Below are 19,201 nucleotides of genomic sequence, written 5' to 3' on the forward strand. Positions count from 1 at the left end.
TGACAAAGAATCCCATCACCACCCACTCCCCGGGCCACATTTGGGAGCCATCCTTCACTCCCTTCATTTTTTCCTTTTGCATTACTGCTTTTATAAAAATAAAGAACTTTCACTCGGAGCTTAACACTGTTGAACATCTTACAAATATTTTATCATTTATTATGCCAACAATCTCTCAGGATATAGACATATTATCAAAATATTTTATGCAACATAAACTGAATGTTTATGTTTGACAAGCTAAAAGGCTTGTCAAAGTCATATAATTATCAACCTGAAAATATGCTTCCCCCAAAACAGTCTAAAAAGTTGTTCTTGGGGTCAAGAGTGATGGTTTATATGCCTATTGAAGAGGCATAGGCAGGAGAATTTCTATCTGAAGGTAATCTAGACTGAAAAGCAGAAGAATGGATCTGAAAAATGAACAAAGCAAAGAATGGCTGGAAATTTCACATAAGAAGTAGAACTGCAAACTTGAAAATATAAGCCCTTGAGTTCAACCCCCAGCACCATGAAAAAAAAATATACACACACACATATATATGGGTATGGATATATGCGTGTGTATATATATATATATATGTATGTATAATTTGCGCTACTTATTTACAAGGATTTATAATTTGTCCAGGAAGCTAATAGTAGAAAATTATTAGTGTAATATATGAATGAGCTCTGATTTTACATAATGGGTTTTGAAAGGCCTTCTCTCTCACTTCACCTAATTTACTCCAACCCTGTATTTTTCCATCCTAAAATGAAGCATAGACAAATCCATAATTTTTTTTTCTTTTAAAATGTATTCCAAGAGACATAATGCATTACTTTCTAATGGAAATATGGAAAATAATGTAATACATTCTTGTAAGGTTGTACGGTTTATGAATCTTAGTTGAAGACATAGGACAAAATGATTTTTAAAAAAGTACGATTTACATGCAAGTTAATCCTTCTGCTCTTTTTAGCTCTTAGGAGGAGATATGAAAGGGGAAATTGTGATGCATGGGAGTCATTATCCAGTAACCATTGCTCTGTGCTTTCTAAACGGTTTTACTTTACTAAAGGCCTCTGGTAACAGGAATACAGTTCTTCTGGCTGCTTAGGGAGTGTCTGACATGTTCAGCACTTGATGGAGTCCTTTCATAAGCTCACTTTTTATACATCCCTAAGGAGGTTTTCTGGCCCTGGGGAATTTCACTGTGGCTTTCCTGGCCAGAATCCTGCCTGACACATTGCTTTCCTTCTGAGTCCACCATCACACTGAGGGGAAAGCTATGGTGGATATACAGCTCTCTCCTCCTTGGCTCCAGTGTGGACTTCCAGATTGCATCTCTACTCAAATGCTCACTGAAGGGCCAATAGGAGCTCCCAGCAGAGGTGAGAAATAAAGCAGATTGCATGTGAAACAACAACAACAACAACAACCAGGCACCTAAAAATGAATCATCCATTGCACAGGGAATGAAACAAAACAAACAAAAATATGATGTCATTAATTTGTTTAGAAATTCAATTAGTGCATTTAATTACAATGGCAGGGAATGTTAACAAGGATCATATAAGAACATTTTCCTTACAATGCACCTTCCTTGGAGCTCTATTAAATTTTTTTGAAATTAGATTCTGAAATAGCACCATGGAGAAAACAAGCAAAACGTCCACTTAAACTCCCAACAATTTTTGCTTCCACCAAGGAAGGAGAAGCAAAAGGCAGCCATCCTTGGGAAAATGCAGGAAATTTATTGAAGGCTGGAGTCTTGCACTGATACAAAGCAGAGAGGTCTCCTGCTAGAGTTGGAACAAGAAACATATGCCTGTTTAGAACACCCCACAGGTAGGAGGCAGAGGGGCTTTATTCTTTTCATAACAAAAAATCAAAATACAGCAGATTCTTTTTGGGAGTTTGTAAAGCAGAAACAACAAAAGAACATCTTGAAGGGTCTGAAAACAATCATATTAACTCAGATTACTATGCCTCAAATTTTTTGTAAAAAAATAAGGCCACTAAATGCTTTGCTGCTCAATCAAAGCTACAGAAATTCTTACCAGCTGATCTTTCTACTGTTAATGTTAAAGGATGGTCTTCAATGAAAAGCTAGACACTAATTACAAAACTATCAAAATAAACATACCAGACATTTTCTATGTTTAGTGTCTTTATGAGGTGATTGACTCATTGAAGTTAAAAAAATGGGAAAATAGTGACAATATATTGTGAGAATCTTAACACACAGAAGTAAATATATGATTATCGCATCACACATGATGGCATATAGGAAATGTAAATGTAAATCTTATATGTAGATGGAATATAAGCAATGAAGACATGTTCAATAGCATTAATCTTTAGAAAATATAAAGCAAACCACGAAAAATTATACTCTGCTTTTCTTAAGAGGCTTAAGATTCAGAATACTGACAACTTTCAGGCTGGAGTCATTGTCCAAACACATTTCACTGCTGATAAAAATTCAAATGATACTTGATTTTGTGAGCCAGTTTGGCATTTTCTCATGCTGCAAAACACAGATCACACAACTCAGCTTTTTCTATTCCCTGACATCTTCCCAATAGAAACAGACATACTTGTGCAAAGAAAGAACTAAGGAAATGCTATGGGCTCTACTCAAGGGAGGAGCAGGGAGCATCTTCTGTGGGACTCAGAATATCCCAAATGAAGCCATGGTGTGAAATAAAGTTATGAACAGGACAGAAAAGTCCTGGTAGGATCAAAAACCAGATAGAGAAGTATATGATAGTGACTGGCGGATGCAAAGGCTTCTTGTGTTATTTCACTTTCTTTCAACCTGACCTCCAGGTACCACGTAAGTTCACATAACACAGTCAAAATTTTGGAGAAAGTGACCAGTTATTGGAAACAACAACAGCAGCAGCAGCAGCAGCAGCAACAACAACAACAACAACAAGCTCTCCAAAATGCAACTAATCTTGCTGGAGAAGTATGAGAAAAGTTTTCTGTTCTAGCACACATGGGTTTGTTTGGACTAAGATATTATACCTGCATTCAATTCTTGAGTAATAGTAAAATCCAGAATTATAATTGAAACAAAGTGTTTGCTTCTCCTTTTCATTCCAAGAATTTTCAATAGAAAATTCTGAAGATCTCTAACTTAGAGAGAGTATTTGCAAAGGTGCTCACTTTGACAGCACATACATTCACTTTAGAAGGAAACAGAAGTTTCCCATGACCCCTACACAGGGCTGGAACACAAATTCATGGAGCATTCAATTTACATGATTATCATTAAACATTTTCTTTCACTTCTTTAAGCCTATAAGATTAGTTCATCCTCCCGCCCCCACTACATCACAAATTGTGATAAGCCTCTTTTACATTGTGTGCTCTAAAAAAAATTAAGTGAGGAGAAATTATTTCAAGGTCATACATGTATTTTTATTATCTATTTATTCCATCAAACTAATTACTTTCTTGAAACTTAATAATATAAAAGTGCTACTTAAGTTTTATACAGAAAGACATTACTAGAGAGGCATAATCATCATATTTTAATTCAAATTATTTCTAACTTCACTTATCCACAATGTTGAGAAAAATGGGAATTCCTACATGAAAGTTTGGCACTTTTGCCTCAGCTTTAGTTTTATATATGAGATATGTCTTATGATCTTATAATGTCTTTCAGTTTTTTCTTTTTTTCTTTCCTTTCCCTTTCTTTCTTTCTCTTTCTTTTCTTTCTTTCTTTCTTTCTTTCTTTCTTTCTTTCTTTTCTTTCTTTCTTTCTTTCTTTCTTTCTTTCTTTCTTTCTTTCTTTCTTTCTTTCTTTCTTTCTTTCTTTCTTTTGCAAGTCCTAGGGCTTGAATTCAGGGCCTGGGCACTATCCCTGAGCTTCTTTTTTGCTCCAGGCTAGCACTTTACCATTTGAGCCACAGCACCATTTCTGGCTTTTTTTTGTGTATGTGGTACTGAGGAATTGAACACAGGGTTTCGCTCCCAGACTTTTTTTTTTCCTTAAAAAGAGGAAAAAGCAATAAACAATGACTAGTAGTTCTTGATTTCATGACAATTCTAAGGAGTCTGTTTCTGTTCCCAGCAGGTATTTCCCATTGTGTTGCTTTTGATCTCTATCATTACCATTCACCATTGCTTAGTGCACCCTCTTATATTCACTGCTGACAGGGAAATAGCCTTACTATCCAAGCTCCCTATCATCTTGGCTCCAATCCATTCTTCTGCTTGTTTTATGAGGCCCCTCCAACACAAGTATATGAGCTATTTTTGGACATTTTCCTGGACACTATTCTCTTTCTGTCCCTACCCAATCCTGATTTGTTATTGTGGTTTCTGAAACTTTGGGCCCCTTCCTATTTCCATCTTTTAGGAGGCCTTCATTGCTGCTGAGGACCTCTGTTTCCTTAACCTTCAGCTTATTTCCCCTGGTCCCAGGCCCAGTCTCCCATCCTTTATCATCAGTATTATTAAAATATTTGTGTATGCATTAAAATGCATTCAAGTGATATTTAAGCAAATATTCATGTTATGTTGATATGACAACACCAACTCCCAGCTATGTTTTAAAATTCTAACTAATTGAATTGTTTGGGAATACAAACTAAAAAGTATAATATGTAGATCAAATAATTTTAATTTGGGATAAGTAGTTGAAGTACCATGCAGTCACATGAATCATTGTTACACTAGGAATGACTGAGCTATAAATTATTCAGCCTAGATATTTGGGAGATTTCAATAGATAAGCTAGATTAGCAGGTAATAATCTAGATCAGTTACTTTGGTGATTATGTTAAGTAACAGGGTAGGGAGCATAAGATACTGCTAGTAATTTCTAAAAGATGATTCCAAAAGATTATTCATTTTACTAATTTTAATTTTGTGTTCACTATATAAAATTCACTTCAATATAAATGATTAGACACACAGATTCTACTTCCCTAGGCTGATAGCCAGTTAAGAACTTGGCAGACCTTCTGTTTATTCTGTGGAAAAAAATATCGAAAACAGCCACATCTATTTAGATACTGTCTACGAGTGTTTTCATGATGTGATTATGGAGTGAAGTACTTGTGACAGAGACTAGACTATCTGCAAAGGTTAAAGTCTTTTCAGATAATTCTCATCCCATATTGACTTTCATCTTTTATAATGTGACAGATATGATAGCAATATCATCTCAGTTCAATTATTAATGGAATTGAGAGAATAAAATATACTGCTTTAAAAAGATACTGATGTTTACATTACACATTACAAGTTGAATGTATTGAATCAATCATATGATTTGAATCTTAGGAGTAGGAATTTATATCTAGTAATCCAGTCAAGTAGAAAGATGAAAATGAAATTCCATATAGCCACCATTTATGATCCATATCCTCACTGTTAACCATCTCTTCCCTGAGCTCCATCTGAGACGACCCCTGCTCTACTCTCTGACTTTCCTGCCATGCTGCTTGACTCATATCCCTCAATATGGGATGCCTTTTTCATTCCCTTATCATTATCCACCTACAGAATCTCATCATTTTCCTGGAATTTTTTATTTCCAGAAATGCTCAAATTCTATGTCTTAGAAATCTAGAAATGCTCTTTATCCTCACAGTTTGGAGGTGATTTTCTAAATATGAGTCTTTATTAAAGTCTATTCAAATTTTTCCTCATGTGAGTTGTACAGTCCTTCACTGTTGCATGTGTGCAATAAACTGATAGACTTGAAGCTCTGGCAGAGGAGAGGCAAAGTTTAAGGTTCACTTGCTTAGTATTTATAGGCCAGTTAATAAGAAGGCAATAAGGAAAGGTAAAATAAATGAGTACTTATGTCTAGCTCCTCTTTGCCTTAAGATTGCAAAACATTATCTCTTAGCAGATATTGTATTATTGGCTGTTCTGTTGAAGGACAGGAAAAGACTAAGACATGGTTGTAGTAGGGAAATTGTCTTTTTCCTCATTATGATCTATTATCTAGAAGAGCACATAGGTACTCACTGAAAATGTGCCAAGGGATGTGTTAAGTCAATGAATGAAATTATAAACCTGTAGTTTCAGGAGATAACAGTCCATTGATACAGTAAATTTCATTCAGTGCCAATAATAACTTTGATGAATAAGATTTCCAAATTACCCAAAAGTTAGCATTCTAATGTTTGAAGTTGTCAAATAACTATATAGAAAAAACGATGCAGCTAATAGCTATCAATTCTTCAAATATAAATGTCATCTTATTTATAGGACAATACAGCTTTCTTCAAGATTCAATATTATAAAATAATTGGAATTTTAAAGGTTTTATATTGATGCTGAAATTCAGGGGACCAAACAACTTGCTAATTATCTACCAATGCTTCCAATTGCCTGATAAATTGGGAGAAGAACTAATGTGCTTTGTTATCATTCTTAAGGATTAGACATGATAGACAAGAATTTTCAAGCAATTACACTCCTCTGGTGTGGCTGGAAGGCAGATAAAGGAATCATTTAATCAGTAAAGAAAAAAAAAAACATTTACCTTAAAAGGTCTGTTTAATTTTGTCATGATTGAAAACACAAAAAGATATTTTAAAATGGAAAACTGTAGTCATTGCACACAATTAACATGACTATTGAGATGACAAAGTGAAAAGATTTCTGATCAGCTATTTCTTACAAAAGCTCAGGAAAATGAAAGTTTCTGCTTTACATTTCCCCTTTGCTGTATGCTCACTTTCTTTACTAGCTAAATTCACATTCAAATGGTATCCATATGTTCACAGTTTAAACTGCAGCCATATTTCTAACGCCACTCATTTCCCAGCTAGAAAATAACTACACATCACTTTCAGTGCTGCCTTGATGTTCATGTTTGACAAGGAGCACACAAGTTTACAACGTGAGGAGAGGAAAAAGCTTTTAAAATAGCCAGGTACATTTCAATTACTTCCCATTGGCAGGTGGTAAATGATGAAACTCTCAGGCTCTAATCTCTGACAAACCTGAGTTGGATTCCTTGATCTGACAGAACTAGTTGCATGTAGAGTTTATACTGAAGCTTTGGTGTACAAAATAGTACTGACTTCATAAGGCTGTGGTGAGGAAGTGAGGAGACAATGTATATAGAGAGGTTCTAATGGCAACTCATGCTACAAAGTATGCTGAGTATTTATAATGATCTTACTTACTGCTTACAAGAGCCTGAGATTTTATTATTCCCATTCTCAGAATAAGAAACTGAGGCACATGTAACTGGCTGAGACATATATTGGTAATTATATCTGATATGTAAGTGAAATTAGACTAATGGTCAATAAATATTACTGGGCTTAACACTAGGTTAAATATTTATGTGATTTTCTAAATTAAGACCATTGCAACAATGAGATGTACAAGACGTTATGTTGAAAAATGAACTTTACAACTTTGGCTGGGGGAGGGAGGGAAGGGAGATGGGAAGGGATGGGAAAGGGAAACAAAGGAGGAGGCAACAACACTTGATAAGAAATGTACTCATTTTCTTGTCCATGTAATTGTAACTCCTCTGTATGGTATTTTCATAATAAAAAATTAAAAAAAAAGAAATGTACTCAGTATCTTGCCCATGTAATTGTAACCCCTCTGTATGGTATTTTCATAAAAAATAATAATAACAATAATGACTAATTCATCTCTCTGCAGCAATATGGTCATTCCCACTTTGTAAATGAGTTATCTGAGATTTAATGAAGTTCAGTTTCTAGCTCCAAAGTTCTTGAGCTAAAAAACAGACAATATCCAAACTCAAGAGGTCTGATTTCAAGGACTGCATAATAACCTGAATAACTGTTTAGTAACTCTTTACTTCCATAGCAAGGTAATTAATTTAGTAAGGGCAAATGAATGTTACATAGAAGCAGATTGTGGTATAAGAAGAATAGAATTACCTAAATAAATGCAACTTAATTTATAACATACGTTAATCTTTCAAATAACCTCTCAATCACTGGGGTAATTCCAAGTAATATATTCAAGCATAATATGGCACCATTTATAACATGGATTTTTATTTACAAATAAGGAAAAGAGTAGTCAATATGGGGAGTGTGATAAGAAGCTCCCCTATTCTTATCCATTAAGTTGAGATGATAACTACATGTTTGGTTTTAGGGTAAATAAAAATTAAAGATTACTAGGAAAGGATAAAGGGGATTAAATCTCTTAATATCAGTACTGGGTGAGGGAAAACAGGTTTTATCTGAGAATATAAAGTTGTTACAAAGGAGGAGGCAACAATGCTTGATAAGAAATGTACTCATTACCTTGCCCATGTAATTGTAACTCCTCTGTATGGTATTTTCACAATAAAAAATAAATTAAAAAAAAATAAAGTTGGTGTTGGGCGTCAGTGGCTCATGCCTGTAATCCTAGCTACTCAGGAGGCTGAAATCTGAGGATCAGGGTTCAAAGCCAGCTTGGGCAGGAAAGTCCATGAGACTCACCTCCAATAAACCACTCAGAACACCCGAAGTGACACAGTGGCTCAAGTGGTAGAGTGCTCACCTTGCGCTGAAGAGTTCAGGGACAGAGCCCAAGCCCAGACTTCAGGCCTCATGACTGACAACAATAACAACAACAATAGTAATTGAAATAATAATAAAGTTGGTGCTTAGATTGGTTGTTTCTGAGAAGTAAACTCAAATATTCTCAAGACTGCTCTATAATTTGAACCTAAAATATTTTAAATTGTCATTGATTGAAAAAGTACCTTCTGATGTCAGAGATGTTAATGAGAAACAAGTGTGTCTTAGAATGGATAAAAGATGATATGAGATGCACCTCCTCCCTGAAAGTTTAGAAGTATCTGAGGTCATGTGACTAACAAGACAAACACAATCAACAACACAAGTTATACCAAAGTGATAAAAACAGAGCAAGACAGTTTACACACCTGAGTTCATTGTTGCACTATCCACCAGAGCCAAGTTATGGAAACAGCCCAGATGCCCTAGAAGGGACACACACACACACACACACACACACACACACACACACACACACACACACACACACTGGAGTTTTTCTCATGTACCAGGTAAAATAATATTCTATCATTTTCAGGGAAATGGATGGGCCCAGAAAATATTATGTTAAGTGAAGTAAGTCAGGCGCAGGGAGATAAAGAATGCATGAATTCTCTATATGTGGAAGTTAGATATAAATTTTAGACATATATGAGAATATGAGAACATATACAGGGTCATATGCATATATACATAAATATTTTGCTTAAAGCATGACATATACAGAAGAGGATTGAAATGATTTAACTTCTTTTTTTTATTGTGAAAATACCATACAGAGGAGTTACAATTACATGGGCAAGATAATGAGTACATTTCTTATCAAGCATTGTTGCCTCCTCCTTTGTTTCCCCTTCCTTTCCCTTCCCATCTCCCCGCCCTTCCATATTACCCCCCTCCCAAAGTCATAAAGTTCGTTTTTTGACATAACAACTTGTTCATTTCATTGTTGCAATGGGTCCACCTGTATCCCTATTTAAACAATTTGTTTTTTCCCTTCCCCTCCACAAATTATACCAACATCAAATACAGTGAAAGCATGGGTTATATCGTGGGAGCTCCCCTGTGACCCAGCAATCCCACTTTTGGGCATTTATCCAAGTAATCACAAACAAGATACTAAAGCTACCAGCACAACTATGTTTATTGCAGCATTATTTACCATAGCTAAGATATGGGTTAACTTCTTTAAGCAACTAACCTACAGTTTACCCAAGAAGGTTAAGCATGTATTGTTTTGAAGGCAAGAGGTTCAGTGGTAGGAGGGAAGACGGAGAGAGGCAGGATAGGTGAATGTAGTTATAATAATAATGTACTTATGGAAAAAACAGCTAGGGAAGGGAGATTGGGGTTGGGAGAGTTTGGGAAGTTATAGAAAAGGAGAGATTAATCAGGATTCATTGTATTCATAAGCTGATATGTTGAATTAAAACCTCATCATACAACTACATACAGATAATTTGAGGTCCAGATTAGATGGAAAGGGGAAGAGGAGGGTCGTGTCAGAGTTAAGGTCTTTACATTGAAAGAAAGGAGGCAAGCTGGTAGCCAGTGGCTCATGCCAGTAATCCTAGCTACTCAGGAAAGTGAGCTCTGAGGATCTGAGGTTTGAAGCCAGCATGTGCAGGATAGTGCATGGAGCCTCTTATCTCCAATTACCCATCAAAAAGCTAGAAGTGGAGCTGTGCCTCAAGTGGTAGAACACTAGCCTTGAGCAAAAATATCTCAGTGACAGTGCCCAGGCCCTGAGTTCAATTCCTAGGACAAGTACAAAGAAAGAGGGGGGAAAGGGAGGGAGGAAAGAAAGAAAGAAAGAAAGAAAGAAAGAAAGAAAGAAAGAAAGAAAGAAAGAAAGAAAGAAAGAAAGAAAGAAAGAAAGAAAGAAAGAAAGAAAGAAGTGAGACAGAGAGAGAGAGAAAGAGAGAGAGAGAGAGAGAGAGAGAGAGAGAGAGAAAGGACCCGGATGATGAATTTTCTTTGGGTAGTAATGGCAGGTAAGTTTAGAAAGTCTTATCAAGAGAGCCAATAAATGGCCTGTAAGCATAGGTCAAGCTAAGAAATTAAGAATGGAAATAAAGCCACACAACTCACATATTTGTTCACCTGTCAGATGAGCGGCCTAGTCAAGGAGCATCAGAAAGCTGCTGTATACCAGATGCTGTGCTGGCAGCACCACCTCCTTCTGTAGGTTATAAACTTTTAATGGGATAGACGCAAATTGAGATAATATTGTAGCAGGATATAATAAGAGTTACGATTTATTGATCAGCTATCATTTTCCTGGGCACTATGTAGGGAATTGATTGTGTATCTTGTCTTTCAGGACAAAAATACATTTATTGTAGGGAGAGAAACATGAGATTTAGAGATGTCTGTTATTTTCTTAATACCTCCTAAAAGTAGATTCTATTAATATGATTTTGAAATTTAGCTAAAGCATGGCATTGCCAATGCTGTAACAAATTATCTATTGACTATTATTATATGTATCCCCCATTGCCTTATTTAGCAGCCATATAATTATAGATGGCTTAGATAAGTGTTTCCCCAAATCACATAGGTTTTAGCCTGCACTGTTGGAGCCTAGTAGAATGAGGTTAGGTACTGTACTAGGGAGGTGACCTTGAAGGGAATATTTATTTATTTATTTACTATTTTAAATTTTTATTGTCAAGGTAATGTACAGATGATGTACAGTTACTTAAGTAAGGCAGTGAGTACATTTCTTGTTGAAATTGTTACCCCCCCCCATTTTTCTCCCACTTTCCCTCCCCCACGCCCACTCCCCCAGTTGTACACATCATTTCCAACATAGGGTTTTGCACTGATGTTGCATTGCTTCCCCCTTTGTCTGTTGTCTCACCATTTTGTTGTTCCCCTTCCTTTCCTTAATTAAGATAAATGTATATACAATACCCAGGGTAGGAAAAACAAATACAATGACAACAAAGGATAAAACCATAGGGGGAAAATACAAGAGAAACAAGAAATCACAAAATACATTAAAAACAACAAAGAAAAAACTCTTGTGTCCATGTCTTGGAGTTCATTTCTCTTAGCATCATCTTATATGGTCATATGTACATAGCTATTGAGCTGCTCTGCTCATCTGCTAGGATTATCCTAGACATATACTAATTATTACAAATGAGAGAAACCATGTTTCTGTGGGCCTGGCTTACTTCACAGAATATGATTTTTTTCCAAGTCTTCATTTCTTTACAAATGGGGTGGTGTCATTCTTTCTGATAGAAGCACAGAATACACACAAACACACACACACACACACACACACACACACACACACACACAACACACATCACATTTTCTTGATCCATTCATCTACTGAGGGGCATCTAGGTTGGTTCCAAATCTTAGCTATGGTAAATAATGCTGCAATAAACATAGTTGTGCTGGTAGCTTTAGTATGGCCTTGTTTGTAGTCATTTGTTAAATGTCCAGAAGTGGGATTGCTGGGTCATAGGGGAGCTCTATGTGTAGCCTTTTGAGGAATTTCCATACTGGTTTCCAGAGTGGTTGAATCCAACAGTGTAGTAGTATTCCCTTTTGGCTACATCCCCTCTAGCATCTGTAAATTTCTTGATTCTAGCCATTCTAACTGGGGTAAGGTGGCATCTCAATGTTATTTTGCTTTGCATTTCTTTTATGGCCAAAGATATCGAGCATTTCTTTATGTATCTATTGTCCGTTCTTGTTAATTCTTCAGAGAAATCTCTCAAGTTTTTAGCCCACTTATTAATAGGGCAGTTGTTTTTTTGAGGATTTGTTTTGGGGGAATTTAATGTTTTGAGTTCTAAGTATATTTTAGATATGAGGCTGTTGTCTGTTATATGGCTAGTGAAGATCTTCTCCCAACCCGTGGGCTTTCTATTGATCTTGCTAGCTATGTTCTTTGCCATGCAGCAGCTCTGCAGTTTAATGAATCCCATTTGTCCAACCTTTCTTTGATTTGTTATGCGTCTAGGTCTTTATTAAGAAAATTTTGGCCTGTGCCAAGGAGCCCTCAAGTTCCTTCTATTCCTTCCTGTAATGTTTTCAGGGTATCTGCTTTTACCTCAAGGTCTTTGATCCATTTGGAGTTGATTTTGGTGGAGGGTGGTATATAAGGATCTAACTTTGGTTTTCTATAGGTGTTTGACCAATTTTGCCAGAACAATTTATTGAAGGATCTGTCTTTCTTCCATTCTATCTTTTTGGCTCCCTTATAGACAATTAGGTGGCCATAGGTCTGTGGGTTCATTTCTGGGTCTTCAGTTTGATTCCATTGGTCTTCAGGTCTGTTCTTGTACCAGTACCAAGCTACTTTTGATTACTATAGTTTTGTAATAGAATTTAAAGTTATTAAAGATACTGATATTCTTCCAGTACTGTTCTTTCTGCCAAGAATTGTTTTTGCTATTCAGGGTCTTTTTTGGATTGCTTCCTCTAGTTCATTAGAGAATGATGCTGGGATATGGATAGGTATTGCATTGTACTTGTCTTTGGCAGTCTTTCCACTTTCATGATGCTAATCCTCCTAATCCAGGAGCGTGGGAGGCTTTTCTACTTCATTAGCTCTGCTTTCATTTCAAGTTTTTAAAGTTTTCATCACAGAGGTCCTTCACTTCTTTGGTTAATTCCTAGATATTTTATTTGGGGGAGGCCTATGTCAGCCTCATTCTTGAAGGGAATCTTGAGACTCCAGTTCTTTCCTCTCTCCTTGCTTCTGGGGTGCCATGAAATAAAGAGCTTCCTTCACCTTTAACTGTGTTCCCTGTCATGTATTTTCTGCTATGATATACTGTTTTGCCACAGGTCTGAAGGTAACACCCAACTAATCATGGAATAAAGCCTCCAAAACTGTAAGCTAAAGGAAACCTTTCCTTTTTGTTTTGATGGGTCGGATATTTTCTTGCCATAATGGAACACTGACTAATACAATACTTTATGTTTTATTAAAAGCTGTAGTATGGATCCCAAATTCCTCCCTGTGCCACTTAAGGCAGAAAATGTTTGTTTTCTAGTTGATCTTGGAACAAGACCTGATAGCTCTCACCTGCATTTTGTTCTGCAACTGTCTTTCCATATGAAGAATTGCATAATCCGTGATTATATCTCTTTCACAGGAGGTAGACAGCAAGTAACAAGTAGGCTGTAAGGGTCATGAAAACATACTAGTTTTGTCTTAACTCAGAACACGTGTGAGGATGTATCTTCTCTAACTGAATTCTTTCCAGGTTCTCCATGATAGTAGTGAGAATAATTGGCCATGCAATGACATCCATGCCTTAATTCCTTGAACCTGAGGGTTTGTATAGTTAACTGGAAAGGAAATCAGGGTTAAATAGGCATAGATTTCTAATCATCTGTCTTAGATGATAAGAAACAGGAGATCAGAGCAAAGAAATTTGAAAGACTGTGCCTGTTGTTGATTTGAAGATGGAGGAAAAGAGCAGCCACCAAGGATTGTCTGATGATCTCTGGGAGATGGAAAAGGCAAGAGAATGGATTTTACTTGAGAATTTCCTTGAGAACTCTTCCACATGCTGATTTCAGCACAGTGAGACCAATGTTGGACCTCTAATCTCTAGAACCTGAAGATAATAAATGTGTCCTGGTTTAGGCCACACTGCGGTAATTTGCTGTAAGCAACTCCAAATACATTTTTTCTCTGACCATTTTAGCTTCCTTCTTTCCTTCAGGGATGTGTATTCCCAAAGGATTTTTCCAATCAGCTTTAAACAACAAGTTGCTGAGTCTTGTTCACATAAGATATGACCTATGACATTGAATCTTGTATAATTTTCCATTTGTAATATAAACCTCATGCTTACTTCCTCTCTAGTAGCACGAATGAAGGGATTATATCAATTAAAAAGCACAAGATAGTTCATTTAATTAAAAAACTTTCACCCTGAATAGCTCATGTCAAGCTCTACGATAATGGTTATGTGAGACTGATAACTGTGGAGTGTCAAGTGACTCAGCACAATCCTGGTCATTGCAGTAGTGTTTACTACAACCAAGATATGGCATCAGCCTAGATTTCCCCCACTGGATGAATGGATATACATACATACACACAGTGGAATTCTACTCATCATCAGAAAGAATAATATACCATTCATAAGAAATAAATAAGTAGCAGGAAATGTGCATGTGTAAGAGGGGAGGGCGGGGCCAACAGAGAGGAATAGAAGAATGAAGGGGAGAAGGAAATAGAAAGCAAGCAAGAATTCATTATATATAGAATTGAAAAAAAAAAAGGGAAGGGGTAGGTTGAAGTGGTAGTGAAGATGAAGTGATGACAGACTAAGATGCATTGTACACATAAACTGCTTTGTTAAATGGCAAAAAATCCAACACATAACCTAAAATTAAAATAAGTAAGGGAAAGGGTGAGTGGGGAGGATGGGTGAGCATGTTGAAAGGGGGGACGTCGATCGAGAGCTGCTGTATTCATGAACTGCTTTGCTGAATGGCGACTCCTTTGTACAAGAACTAAAAGATAATAAAACTATTGAAATAATGAAAGAATCAGAGACATTTGGATGTTTATGTGTCTTCCAAATTTCCAGGTTGAAACTTAGCCCCCAATGTGATAGTGTTAAGAAGTGGGGAATTTTATGAGGAGCTTAAGTCATGAGGGCTCTCCCCTTATAAATGGAGTTAATGACCTTGTATATAGGTTAAAGGAAACTAGCTAGGCCTGTTTTATCCACCTGTCCTTTCTGTCAAGTGAAGACACTGTGTTCATTGCTCCAGGGACCAAGCTTTTATGTGATAGTGAATCTGCCAGCACCTTAATCTTGGACTTCCCAGCTCTCAGAAGCATGAGCAATATATTTCAGTTATTTATAAATTACTTCATCCAAGACCTTTTGTCATAGCAGCAACAAGGACTAGACAGAGACCTATGTCTTTCAGCTGTGTCAGGGAAGCATAGTCAAGCACCATAGGTCATGTCAGCTGGGAACACTTAGGAGAAAATCTGTGAGGCATATTTTAGAATTTGCATCCAGGAGACTGGTGGACAGGATTTAGAACCAAAGTGTCTGGCCAGTAAATTTTCTATTTGAGGATGAGAGCTTGATATAAAAGAGGATCCCTATCTGCCTTCATGCAGATAGAAGATTCTTCTGCTTGGAAAACCTCTTCAGAGCAGAATTCCCATATAGGAGTAGGAAACAGGTTTTTAAAAATTGCTTATTTATTCATTATTTATTTAGATTATGGGTACTTTAAAGCAAAAAAAAGCTATTATAAAAGGTGGGGGGTGGGGGGGAGAACACCAAACAATTTCATTCCTTTTGAATTTAAAACCAAAACCAAAACAAGGCCCAGATGCATGTTTGAGTGTAATTTGTAACTCAGGGGAAAACAAAATGTGCTGCACATTATCACCTGTCAAGGCAACACCCGTGTGTAGGGAGAGTGGGATAAGTGCTTCCCATTAGCGTCACCAAGGCTGTGTCCCGGGACACAGGAGATACAAGAAATGCATTAGGCACAAAATGTGTTCATCTGAGCGCTTTTTACTTAAAATGTCAGGAGGCTTTTTCACGCTAGTTAGTATATGAGGCACATAGCCTTCTGTAGTATCTTGAACAGAATTGTTCTAATGCCAAATGGACCACAGTAATGAGCTAGCTAACTTTATCCATGTTGTGAACTGATCTCACAGCCAAATTATTCTAGAGCATGATAGTGACCGACATTTGCACAAGTAAGTCCAAAGAAAGAGATTTCTGATGCATGAAGGGCTTTTATTGTTCATAATCTGTACCCTGTCTTCCTTCCTTCTCCCTCCCTCCCTCCCTCCCTCCTTCCCTCCTTCCCTCCCTCCCTCCCTCCCTTCCTTCTTTCCTTCCTTCCTTCCTTCCTTCCTTCCTTCCTTCCTTCCTTCCTTCCTTCCTTCCTTCCTTCCTTCCTTCCTTCCTTCCTTCCTTCCCTTCCTATCTCCTTTTCTTTTCTATTTTCTCTTTCTTTTTCTTCTTTCTCCTTCCTTCCTTTTCTCCTTTCTTCCTTTTCTCCTTTCTTCCTCCCTCCTTCCCTGCCTCCCTCCCTCCCTCCCTCTCTCCCTCTCTCTCTCTCTTTCTTTCTCATTTTTTTTTTTTTTTTGCCAGTACTACGGCTGAACTCAGGGCCTTGAGCTCTTGCCTTGGGATTTTCCTTCACTATTTAAGGTTGGGGTTCTACTACTTGAGCCATGGTAGGGTTAGAAAAGGCTCTTGAACGTCTATGTGGTCAGGTTTCATACCTCAATCCTCAAATCTCAGCTTTCTGAGTAACTAGGATTATAGCAATCAGCCACTAGCACCCTGCTCTTAACATTTCTTCTTACTCTTTGTTCCCTGTTGTACTTGTAGTAGATATACCCATTACCTAATAAACTGAGCACTATAATTGAAATTGCTTTGCCTCTTTGCATGTCAGCCATTGTGTAATTGAATTCTGTACATTGTAAATGTTCCATTGTTGGTGCTGGATTTTGTTGTGTGTTCTTTTAACTATATTGGATTTGTTCTTCCTGACTTTGTGATCATTTAGATATTGAAAGGTTCTGAAGACAGGTTCTTAACCTTGGGAAGATCCAGAGCTGTCTTCAGTCTAGGGACAATTGATCTTCACTAAGAATGCAATTTTCTTTGAAGAACTCTTTTAAATACTTGTATGTTTTGAAGCTCTTATGTGCTGGGCAGTTGGTAAAAGCATTTCCAATGCTATATGAGTTCTGAGAAGTGCTCAGGCCTCTGTTTTCTATTGCTTTTGTTCTAATCCTCATCAGATCAAAGCCACCAGGGAACTACTCTTTCCAGACAATGTAATCTTCCCAGAAAATATAAGTAAAATGCCTAACATTGCACCAAAAGTAACTGCATACACTTAAACAAATTAAGCAAACATTGGTGAAGTGTTTACATAAAAACAACAAGAAAAACAACACAATTCTACCCAATTAGATTGGTAATAAGTAAAGTATTTAAATATTTTCCATGTTGACAGTGTTTTGAGCCACACATTTTCATCAGATACTTATTTAAAGAAAAATAAGACAGACAGAAATAAGATCCAATTGGGCAAATGAGCAATGTACAGATGAATCTTGTTCTAGAAATAAAATAGCTAGATTGAAACTATAGACCCATTTCTTTGATGAACATTGATGCAAAACTTCTCAACAAAATTTTGGCTAATCGACTTCAACAATTCATCCGAAAAATCATACACCACGATCAAACAGGATTCATTTCAGGGATGCAAAGCTGGTTCAATATACGCAAATCAATTAATATTATTCATCACATCAACAGGAGCAAGAATAAGAACCACATGGTTATCTCAATAGATGCAGAAAAAGCATTCGAAAAGATCCAACACCCCTTCCTGATGAAGGTTTTGGAAAAATTAGGAATCCATGGAACATTCCTCAATACAATAAAGGCTGTATATGACAAACCTACAGCCAGCATTATACTCAATGGTGAAAAACTAAAGCCATTTCCTCTTAACTCAGGAACAAGACAAGGATGCCCACTCTCTCCACTTCTCTTCAATCTAGTATTAGAATGCCTAGCTACAGCAATAAGACAAGATGCAGACATAAAGGGGATCCAAATAGGGAAAGAAGAAATAAAACTCTCCCTCTTTGCAGATGACATGATCTTGTATTTAAAGAATCCCATAGACTCCACTCCCAAATTACTCAAGCTGATTCAAAACTTTGGCAAAGTAGCAGGTTATAAAATTAACCCCCAAAAATCAATGGCTTTTCTGTATGCCAACAATGAGAAAAGTGTGGCTGAAATTAGGAAAGCAACTCCATTTGTAATAGCCCCACAAAAAATAAAATACCTAGGAATTAACTAAAGAAGTGAAGGACCTCTATGATGAAAACTTTAAAATCTTGAAAAAGGAAATCAACACAGAACTTAAAAAATGGCAAAACCTCCCATGCTCCTGGATTGGAAAGATTAACATCATGAAAATGGCAATACTTCCCAAGGCTATCTACAAATTCAACGCAATACCTATCAAAATTCCACCCTTATTCTTCAAGGAAATAGAAGAGGCAATCCAAAAATTCATATGGAACAATAAAAGACCCCGAATAGCAAAAACGCTCCTCAACGGAAAGAACACTGCTGGAGGAATATCAATACCAAATTTCAAACTCTACTATAAAGCCATAGTAATCAAAACAGCTTGGTATTGGCATAAGAACAGACCTCAGGACCAATGGAATAGAATTGAAAACCCAGAAATGAACCTACAGACCTATAGCCATCTAATCTTTGATAAGGGAGCTAAAACAATAGAATGGAAGAAAGACAACCTCTTCAGTAAATGGTGCTGGCAAAATTGGTTAACTACATGTAGAAAACTTAAGCTAGATCCTTATATATCACCCTGCACCAGAATCAACTCCAAATGGATCAAAGACCTTGAACTCAAAGCAGACACTCTGAAAACATTACAGGATGGAATAGGAGAAACCCTGGGTCTCCTTGGCTCAGGCCGAAATTTTCTGAATAGAGACCCGGAAACACAACAAATCAAAGAAAGGTTGGACAAATGGGATTGCATAAAGTTGCAGAGCTTCTGCAGGGCAAATGACATAGCTAGCAAGATCAATAGAAAGCCCACGGATTGGGAGAAGATCTTTACTAGCCAA

This window comes from Dipodomys spectabilis, unplaced genomic scaffold (genome assembly GCF_019054845.1).
Source record: "Dipodomys spectabilis isolate Male_0828 unplaced genomic scaffold, ASM1905484v1 ptg000015l, whole genome shotgun sequence".
Taxonomy (NCBI): Eukaryota; Metazoa; Chordata; class Mammalia; order Rodentia; family Heteromyidae; genus Dipodomys; species Dipodomys spectabilis.